Source organism: Ictalurus furcatus, chromosome 11 (genome assembly GCF_023375685.1).
Source record: "Ictalurus furcatus strain D&B chromosome 11, Billie_1.0, whole genome shotgun sequence".
NCBI classification, from domain to species: domain Eukaryota; kingdom Metazoa; phylum Chordata; class Actinopteri; order Siluriformes; family Ictaluridae; genus Ictalurus; species Ictalurus furcatus.
The window spans coordinates 11,501,170-11,512,500 of NC_071265.1; positions in this window are offsets into that span (position 1 = coordinate 11,501,170).

The window sequence follows — 11,331 nt, forward strand, 5'->3', positions numbered from 1 at the left end:
TAGAAACCCTCATAGAATTTGTAATGATTATAATGGGAATTGTATTGGTTTTAATGGAAACTGTAATGCTCACTGTGGATGTCTGCTGGTCATTTGTTGCCTTCTATTTTGGGCCAGATTATCCAATGGGCATTATGGGTACGGGTCCAGGGGCCCATGAGCACTTGGGACCCAAGTGAGGGGAAGAAAAAAATAATGATTTTCTTTTTTCTACATTGTCGAAAACAGAGGGCATGATGTCAGATCGGAAAGGCATTCATGTTCAATAAAAATGAAGAAAATATTTGAAAAGTGGAAATAAAGTGCCTAACGACTGTTTAATAATAAAGTGTTTACCGGTTAGGGGTAGGTATATGGAGGGCTTTATTGTCCCAATATTGTAACAGCCATGTAATAATTTTAATAAATATAGTCATTTACACTCTATGTTATTACTGCATCCTGTTAATGTACAACAATACTGGGTACAAATAGTATCTGCCACTTTTTATAATTATGAATAGCATCTAACAACTATTTGCACTTATTGCAAAGAACTGCTCATTTTATATAGCCTAGCTAGTGTAAATAGAATATATTGCTATCTATTTTCACTGCTGTATTTTTTTCATACCAAAAATATTTGCTATACATTAAATAGGTTGCTTTATTGGAGTTATAAGTAATAAAACAAATTTGTCAAGCAAACAGTAGATTATATCAGTGCATCACACACATAATTTCCTGTAGCAGTTTATTGTTCCTTTGTCTGTATTCACTGGTTGCTTTTTTAACAGTTATATATATTTGTTTTGTTTTGTTTATTTTTGTTCTCCATTACTGTGATCCACCACTGACTAATTCCAGGTGACAGAAGATTATCTACCTGCTTTGGGAGCTGACATTGTAAGCACTTGAAGCCAGCCATTCATCATATCCTATCTATATCTAGGTCTTCCTTTCTCTATATTTATGTGAGTTTTGTCTTGCTTGAGAAAAAAAAAAAAAACATCTATGAACTATACATTTTGCTTCACCAGTCACATCCATGTTTGTCTCATATGCTCCAGCTTTGTTGCAGGAGTTTGTACAAAACTTACTATATGTAATACTATATGTAATAAAGGAATAAGGTATGATTACAGAAATAATTACCCTATGAAACAAGCATGTTAGCTTCAACATAGCCTTTATAAATGTGGTATGAGCATTATGTCTTGAATTATTAATTCCACTTACTCACGCAATGCTGTTAATATCCATTATAATAATATAATCATTAGACTCCACTGCTAATGACTAGAGCCTGCATTATATCATGCATGTGTATATGGCATCCCAATACTCAACAAAATTTATTTATTAATGCCTACAAGGAAATAAGAATGACCCCGCACAATAAATAAACAATAAGACAACAATCAATACGAACAGATTTCAATGCTGATGACACACAACCTCACTTCGGGTTATTTTGCAAATTAGTGGCATTACTGATGTTTGAACTAAGGCAGGTGAATATTCAAACTCCAGCTTTGTTGCAGGAGTTTGTACAAAACTTACTATATGTACCTGTTGGCTACATGGCACTATGGGAAGTTGTATAGGTGGAGTGAGTGAGTGTGTGTGTGTGTGTGTGTGAGTGTGTGTGTGTGTGCATGTGTGTGTGCGTGTGAGTGTGTGTGTGCGTGTGTGTGTGCCTGCTCCTTCCTTCAGATTGTTGAGACCCGATGTTTAGGGATTTCTTGCCTAGTTTCTTTCATACTGGTAGTATTTTGTGCAGGATTGGTGCTGTTTTGTAATTACCTGTTCAACATTTCTGATCTGCTCATTCATGTCTTTTTTGAAACACATGACACCACTTGGTAAGAGGCACCAAGAAGAAGAGCTGAACTGTAATGTATTTATTATAATATGAATATGATATCTGTGTTTGTTTTTTGTGCATATAGCATAGTTTTTAGAGAATTAAAAAAAACCCCTCCATTCTCATTTCTGATGTATGAGTTTCTTTTCCATTGAGCTGAGTTAAATTTGAAAAGCTGTTTACAGTAGGTCTAAGTAAATATAGTGTTTTGATTATATTTAATGCCACTGTAGTAATTTGTTTGTTTCTAATTGCTGTTTATTTACAGAAAATACTTTTTACAGGTTTTGCGACAGTATTTTACAGTAAAATGGCTATAGTTATAGAAAAAATGCTGACTAAAAAAAAAATTCATTACATCTCTGGCAACCACACCTGCCAGCATTTACCATAAAATACACTGTAAAGTGATCAAATGTATAATGATCACATATTTAATGGTAATATATTTAAAGCAAACAGTGTTCATTTGGTAATGTAAAAAGTTTGCCTGTTAATTTTACACCAAATCATCCGGCTATACATACATACATACATACATACATACATACATATATATATATATATATATATATATATATATATATATATATATATATATATATATATATATATATATATTCCTTTTACGGTTACTTTTACGAGATGTGCAGTTGTGTCTCACTGTTCATTGTTCATCTCTTTCGACACAGGAAGACAGAGGGATGAAACATCATTTGACCCGCCATTTGCTGCCGACGAGCTCCATTACAGCACCGTGGACAGTGACTACAAGGATGACGTCCAGATGTCTGACCAGCATGAGGAGAAACAAGATGGTGGTGATGAGCATGAGGTGCCTTTTAGAAGCCCACCCCCTTCGAGAAGCCCGTCCCCTTTACCAGGCCCATCTGCTGTAAAAATCACACCCCCTTTCCTAAGGCAGTCTCCTGTAAGAAGCCCATCCCCTTGGAGATTCACACCTCCTTTTAGAAGCCTATCCCTTGGAGATTCACACCCCCTTTTAGAAGCCCTTCTCCTCTGAGATTCTCATACTTTTTAAGAAGAACAACCCCTGTAAGAAGACTAACTCCTGTGAGGAGTCTATCTCCTATAAGACCAAACCCTGTGAGGAGTCTATCTCCTATATGACCAACCCCTGTGAGGATATCTCCTATATCAGTGGTTCCCAAACTTTTTACAGTGGTGTACCCCCCAGGCATTTAATATCCTTTTGCGTACCTCCTCTCAAACTATGTTGTCTGACAATGGCATCCTCTGTATTGTTATTTTTTTGGCCTTTCCCCCAAGCATTAAACCAGCTATGTCAGCCGCAGCAGGAAGAATTAAGTCCTCCACAATAGTATGGGGTTTGCCGTTTTAGCCACTCTGCAATTCACCATGTAGGATGCTTCCAGACCCTTCCTATTTAGGTCTTCCTACGCTGTTATAAGGGTCTAACTACTCCTGAGTTGTCTTAAATATCTTTATTTATTTAGCAAAAAGTAAGTAGCATTTTTTGTTTCTAAATGTCTGCGCAGAAATGCTGTTTTCATGCACTTATAAAATAGTTTGCAAATATATACACTGTGGCTGGGGGTTTTCTTCACTGCCAGCGTATGTAAAGCCCAAAGAAATATATTTCTCATCATATTTGCGCCTCTTTGATGATTTCTCTGCGAATTGCTGGTGAAGAAGAGGTGGCATTTCAACTTCGGATACATCGCTGTCTGTATCAGTGTGAACTGGGCTAGGAACAGTGGGTACACTTACGCTTGCTACAGATGCGGTGTTAGAGGGACCTGGGCCACCGCTATCAGAGGACTGTGGATCAGCGGTGCTTGCTGTAGTTGCGGGCCGATAGCTTTGTACTTAACTTCATCATAGAGCTGTGTGCTGAAGATGAATGACATGCGATAAGATGCACACTGATGCATGACTGTGAGTGGATGCAGTTTTGACCGCAAAAGACAGGATAATTAGATTGGATGTCATGTATTTGACCTTTAGTACATTGCAATTTTGCTGTTTGTACACTGGAGGGGGCACACGTTTGTTTTTTGGTTGTGGGAAAAACATGAATTGGATTTTAATGTTATTTAGTGAGGCGGAATTAAATGAACAGTAAATCTCAGCATTTTGCTCCCGTTCCCCCTCCGTAGCCCAGTTTGGGAACCACTGTCCTATACGATCAACCCCTGTGAGGAGGTTATCTCCTATAAGACTAACCCCCGTTAGGAGTCTATCTCCCATATGACCAACCCCTATGAGGAGGCTATCTCCCATACGACCAACCCCTGTGAGGAGACTATCTCGCATACGACCAACCCCTCTGAGGAGGCTATCTCCTACAAGACTAACCCCTGTGAGGAGACTATCTCGCATACGACCAACCCATCTGAGGAGGCTATCTCCTACAAGACTAACCCCTGTGAGGAGGCTATCTCTCATACGACCAACCCCTGTGAGGAGTTTATCTCCTATAAGGCCACCCTCTGTCAGGAGTCTATCTCCTATGAGGCCAACCCCTGTGAGGAGGCTATCACTTCGGCGAGCCCACCCCCTTCTGTTACGTCTTCGTGTCAGTGTCAGCATAACTGACTGTGTGGTTGGTCAGCCTTATGTTGTAGGCCATGTTTAGATTCCCACCCAAAGCCAGAGGAGGAGGTGGGATGGAGAGGACAATGAAGAAGCCACTTCTAGTAGAAGGCAGCGTGTGAATCCTGTTGAGGAGGAGGAGGAATTTTTCAGGAGGCCCGTCCAAATCCGTTCTAGTTTAATTCCAATATATATGAGAGCGCTATAATCTTAAAAATCTCGTATTCATCACCTCACACTCACCACCTCGTAGTCACCACCTCGTCATAAAATGTGTAGTAAGTATCAGTGGTAAATATTTAACACCTAGATTCCAGCATTAGTCTTTTATTATTATTAGTGTTATTGTTATTTTTATTATTATCATCATTATTATTGTTGTTATTTTATTTGTGATAAGTATTTAACCCCTAGACTCCAGCATTAGTCTTTTTTTAAATAATGTATCATTAATAATGTATATTAATTACATTTATATGGATAAAATGTGTAGGTTAATCAAATTAGTATGGTATATTCATGTAAATATGAATATATTTATATAAGTTTTTAAGATTAAGTAGTTCACTGTTAAGCAATAACACAACAGACATGTATAGGTTAATAAATGTATAGGTTAATATAGGTTTATAATAGCTGCATTGCATGTTTATTTGGTTTTTACTTTTAAATAATCAATAAAGTATCTCTTTTTTTCAACACTCAAGTCTCAAGTGTCTTTTCTTACAACACACTATAAGCATTTCTCATGGGTTTCACACATACTTACATTGTAGAAATTCTCCTTCAGTTGAAACCTTGGTGTTCAGAAATAATTTCACAGTTTTCTTCACACAAGTATACTTATGTACATGTGCTTTTTTGTTGTTTTTTATTTTTAATAAATTTGCAAAGATTTCAAACACACTTATTTCACATTGTCATTATGGGGTATTGTTTGGAGAATTTTGAGGAAAATAATGAATTTAATCCATTTTGGAATAAGGCTGTAACATAACAAAATGTGGAAAAAGTGAAGCGCTGTGCATACTTTCCGGATGCACTGTATATGGCAATTAATTTACAGAAAGAATTGAGCATAATTCTGGGCCTAGTTACACAAAGGGCTTTATGTGTAAGGGTTTATGTAATGTCTCTTTCTACTGGTTCAATATATATGTTAGAATAGAGTTATATAGAATTGTCTTAAAGCCACTTTCAGTGCCTCAAACCTCAGTGAGTTAGGTAGTGTTTGTCATTAATGACAATAAATGGTCATGTGATTATGCCTTTGCACTTAAGGTTTGTGGGATACTTTTCATGTACTGATTGTGGACTAATCTCAGGAGATTGCACTTCAAAATAAGCTAAATAACATTGTGAAGAACATGTGAACTACTTTTTCCCATCAGCCTGTAAAGACAATGTTCATAATTGATTATATGAATTTAAATGATTGTTTTACTGAAAATAAATATGATTCATGTGTAATTACTTAACACATGCTCAATATCTCCTGCACCCTGTGTGGCCATGATGGGTTCTGGTCAGGCTATCTAAACAATCTCAGATAACGTAAACCAGGTCATGTGACCCCAATACTCAAACTCTGATACATGTTAACAGGCTTGGGTGAAAACTTTTACTCATTCTTCCTATAGGATGCCAAAGAGAATGCATCTTATGGTGGATGTTCCTTGTTCATTTTTTGGTTTAAATCAATTCAACTGAACAATGCCTGTTTATGTATTTATTTTGTGTTTCTTTTTTTAAAAACCTATTCAGAGTTCACTGCAATTTACTGGCTGGTCCTCCATTTTTAACCGTGCAAGGAAACACAATTATTGTTACTCTTGAGGGACACTGATCCATTGAGACTTGTTTCCAATTTAGATGATAGCTGGATGGACTTGGTTGCATAGTTTAATTAAAAACAACAACAATAGATAAATATGTATAGCATGTTATAAAAAAAAAGAGGAAAACACTTTCTTCTTTAAGTAATGTCATTTTGACATTTTTTGTACCTTATTAGGGCACCTTATCCTAGGAGATACAACTCATAAAAAACATAAAACAAAATGTACAATACACAGTATATCAAAACATTTTCTTTTTACATTTCCAGTTGAGTTAAAAAGTAACATGAATCTATATTTTACTCTTCATTTTCCACTCCTGTCTGTTTAAGGGTTAATAAAAACACTATATACATTTTAAAAAGAGTGTTACTATTATTTTTTTAATAATGATATGTGACCTATATAAGTTAACCTTGCAGCTGTTTAATTACTACAGTTTGTGAAGGACTGTTTTGCAACCACTACATCTCAAACAGATTACCCAAGTAATATATAGACCAAAGCAACCTGATTTTCATTGGGTTTATTCAGTATGTAACAAAAACCCAATACTCCTAATAAACAGGAATACACATTTTCTTACTTAATCTTACTGAATATTGGTCTGTTTTCTTCAAAAAGGTCACATGACCAGATGGCTCAGTTGTCTTTTCAACAAGTCCAAGTAAACGAAGTTACATCAACAGTGTCACAGCTCGGTCTGATCAGAACTCAAATTCCCAGAGCTGGATCTCCATGGACCAAGAAAAGGTCCAGGCGGTAGTAAGCTGGCCCACACCCACGACGATCAAGGAACTACAGAGGTTTCTGGGGTTTGCGAACTTCTACAGGAGATTTATCAGGAATTTCAGTGCCGTCGCCAACCCCCTCACATCCCTGCTAAAGGGGAAACCCAAACGTCTGGCCTGGAATTCAACTGCCCAATCCACCTTCGACAAGCTCAAGAAAGCCTTCACTACTGCACCCCTCATCAAACATCCAGACCCATCCAGACCGTTTATAGTGGAGGTGGACGCGTCAGAGACCGGGGTAGGAGCCATTCTGTCCCAACGATTTGGAGAGAAGCCAAAACTTCACCCGGTGGCCTTCTTCTCGCGAAAGCTTTCCCCAGCCGAGAGAAACTACGATGTGGGAAATCGGGAACTCTTCGCAGTTAAGTTAGCGCTGGAGGAGTGGAGACACTGGTTAGAGGGGGCTACACATCCATTTGTCATCTTCACGGACCATAAGAACCTGGAGTACCTTCGCACTGCAAAGCGACTCACACCCCGCCAGGCCCGATGGGCCCTATTCTTCACTAGATTTCAGTTCACGTTATCCTACAGACCCGGGTCCAAGAACACAAAAGCGGATGCTCTGTCTCGTCTCGATCAGACGGAACGGGTCAACGAGCAGGAGGAGTACATCATTCGTCCTTCATGTGTTATCAGTGCGCTAGAGTGGGAGCTGGACGCGGAACTAGAACAGATTCCCCAGTCCCAAGTACCTATAAAGTGTCCTCCTAACAAACTCTTCGTACCCGAAGAGTACCGCCAAGAACTCATCATCTGGGCACACACGGTACTCGGTACGGGACATCCAGGTACACAACGCACACACCATCCCCTGGAAGAGAAATACTGGTGGCCCAATATGATAGGAGACATACACAAGGTGGTGAAGTCCTGTTCATCGTGCGCACAGAATAAAGTACCTCGGACCCTCCCCGCTGGGAGGCTCAAGCCCTTACCTATCCCCGAACGCCGATGGTCACACATATCTGTAGATTTCGTAACAGACCTGCCTAGATCCCAAGGAGATACCACAATTCTAGTCGCAGTGGACCGGTTCTCCAAGTCCGTACGTTTCATTCCCTTACCCGCTCTCCCCACTGCATTCAGGACAGCCGAACTTCTATTCCAGCATGTGTTCAGGTACGGCATTCCTGAGGAGATTGTCAGTGACAGGGGCCCGCAGTTTACCTCCAGAGTGTGGTCCAGCTTCATGACGAAGATGGGAGTGACAGTGAATCTCACCTCGGGTTATCACCCACAAGCCAATGGGCAAGCCGAACGAGTCAATCAGGAACTGGGGCGATTTCTCCGTATGTTTTGTGCCAATAACCCAGAGGATTGGAGCAAGTTCTTGCCATGGGCCGAGTACGCCCAGAACTCACTACGTCATTCGGCTACCAATCTCACCCCCTTCCAGTGCGTGCTCGGTTACCAACCCCCACTGTTCCCGTGGAAGGCAACTCCCACCGCAGCTCCGGCCGTTGACCACTGGTTCAAACGTAGTGAGCGTGTCTGGGCGGATACCCACCGACGCCTGAGGGAGACCTCAGACATGTACAAACACAAAGCAGATCGCCGCCGCAAGGAACACCCTGATTACCAACCCGGCGATTGGGTGTGGTTGTCCACAAAAGATTTGAGACAAGTGCATGGCTGTAAAAAACTAGCACCGAGGTACACGGGACCATTCAAGATCCTCAAGGGAGTCAATGACGTCACCTACCGTCTGGAACTGCCACGACACAGTCGCATCTCCCCTTCATTCCACGTATCACGTCTCAAACCTGTTGTCAACGGTCCTCTAGCCACCGAAGTACCAGCTGAAACTCCCCCGACCCCTCTGGAAATTGATGGACAACCGGCTTACCGCGTCAGGAACATCCTCAATTCGAGACACAGGAGGGGCAAGCTGGAGTATTTGGTCGAGTGGGAGGGTTACGGACCTGAGGAACAGTACTGGGTTCCCAGGCAGGATATACTTGATCCACAGCTTACCAAGGACTTTCACACAACTCATCCTCATCTCCCAGGTCCACGACCCCAGGGGAGGCCAATAAAGAACTCTGCTCCCGGAGTGAGCCCTTTGGGGGGGTTCTGTCACAGCTCGGTCTGATCAGAACTCAAATTCCCAGGATGCAATACTCACTTCTCAGGCACGCATGCGCTCCCCATCCCCGGAGTTCTGATCAGACACACCTGGCACCAATCACACACTAGTACTTAGAGAAGACATCCACCTAGAATCGGCGCGAAGTATATGCTCAGTAGCTTAGTTTGCTGCATTACCAAGCCGATCTAGTTCATTGTTTCTTGTGATCCTCGACCCTTGCTTTCTGTCTCGACTATGCTTCTTGAACTTCCCGATCCTACGCTGTTCACCCGCCTCCCGCTCCTGCTTCCGTACCGTCTCGAGGTTGGTGACAAACAGTCACGTAAAACAGATGGAGTAATTTGCTCCAAATACATTGCTTTCATAATTTTTAAATAGCAAATCAAATGTGATGTCTTATAATAGTAATCTTACCGCTTAGGCTTACACAGTTACTGAAACTGAATAAATAACTGAATAAATTACAAGTAAAGACATTTTAAAGGCCATGACACTAAACATTTGTTTAATTTAAGTTTGTCATTATATGCTGTATCTGCACACTTGCAGTGTAAATTCTGTCAGAAGTGATGTGTTAGTAACGAGGCCGCATTGCTGATCACGCAAGGTGTAGACACGCTGATACAGAGTGTAGCGCGAGTAAGATCTGTAATGACTAACTCAAACATTATGATCAAAAATAAAATAATGTCTAAAGACAATGAGGAACAGAAACCACAAGGTGCAGTGAAAGTGAGTTTAATTCTGTGCTTTTTGTGCATCCATAAAAATAATGCTATCTATCTAACTCTATAAATTTTTATATATATTTATCTTATTTAGTTAGTTTACATTTATATTATATATAAGTACTTATGCATTATTTTTTATGGATTCACAAAAAGCACCGAATTAAACTACAGTCCTAAATGAATTGTGTGTGTGTTGGGTTCTTTTCTGTTTTGGACAAACAGAAAACAGTTGCGTAAAGTTTTAGTCTGAATTTATATTTGTAACACTCAGTTTGTGGATTTTATTTTAAATAAACAAAAAAAGGCACTGAAAGTTTGCCCTGCCCCCATAAATTAATCGAAAAAATAATCAACCAATTAATCGATTGTGAAAATAATCGTTAGTTGCAGCTCTAATAATAAGCTGTATCATGAAATTGATTTTTTTAAATTAAAAAAAATCCCTTAATTATTTTCAAAATAGAGTTGTCTTTGAGAAGAAGAATGGAGTGTAATATAGTGTGAATAATAAAAATTCTATTTCATTTCTATTTGTTCACAGAAAGACTTTAGCAATAAAGGCAGCATTTTGCTGTAGTTGTTAAGGGGCCGTTTACACCACAACGTTTTCAAATAAAAACCGAAAACTTTTGATGTGGTTTGGCTGTTCGTTTCCATGACGACGGCGTTTCGGGGCCTGAAAACGCAAACTTTGGAAAACGGGTTTCAAAGGACAAGTTTTTGAAAACGATGCCGTTATCATCTCCGGTAAATCATGTAAATTATTATCCAGAAAAACCACAGCGCCTCCGTTTACTTGTATTTGTTTACAGCGCAGTCTTTCCCTGATCAATATGGCGGACATGTTGACGTGAATGCTTACGTGCGCATGTGCGTAGTATTTCTTTACAAAGTGACCTCGCCAGCTACACACACACATTTTGTCCTTTTTGTGTTTATTTCTTGAGAAATAGAAGAGAGAAGCTCGAATGTGCAGTGAATGTCCAATATAAACCCAACTTTACCTACGTGAATGCTTACGTGCGCATGTGCGTAGTATTTCTTTACAAAGTGACCTCGCCAGCTACACACACACATTTTGTCCTTTTTGTGTTTATTTCTTGAGAAATAGAAGAGAGAAGCTCGAATGTGCAGTGAATGTCCAATATAAACCCAACTTTACCTCGGTTTTGCAGTTTATACATTAAAAACATTACAGAAATATAAAGTTATTTTAGCTGCTAAATTACTTAGCCACTTTTACACTCACTGTTGTTTATTTTAGTTGCTATAAGCAGGGAGCAAACAATGGATTTTAGGATAAAGTAAGGATATACTTAAATAGTGCCGCTAAAACAGAATAACAAATCTCTCCTCATGAGTTAAATAGTGCACTACATAGGGTGTAGACCGTCATTATTTCGTCCCTAATGTAGTGCATCTAAACCGGAAATGACATCAGTTTGGGATTCGG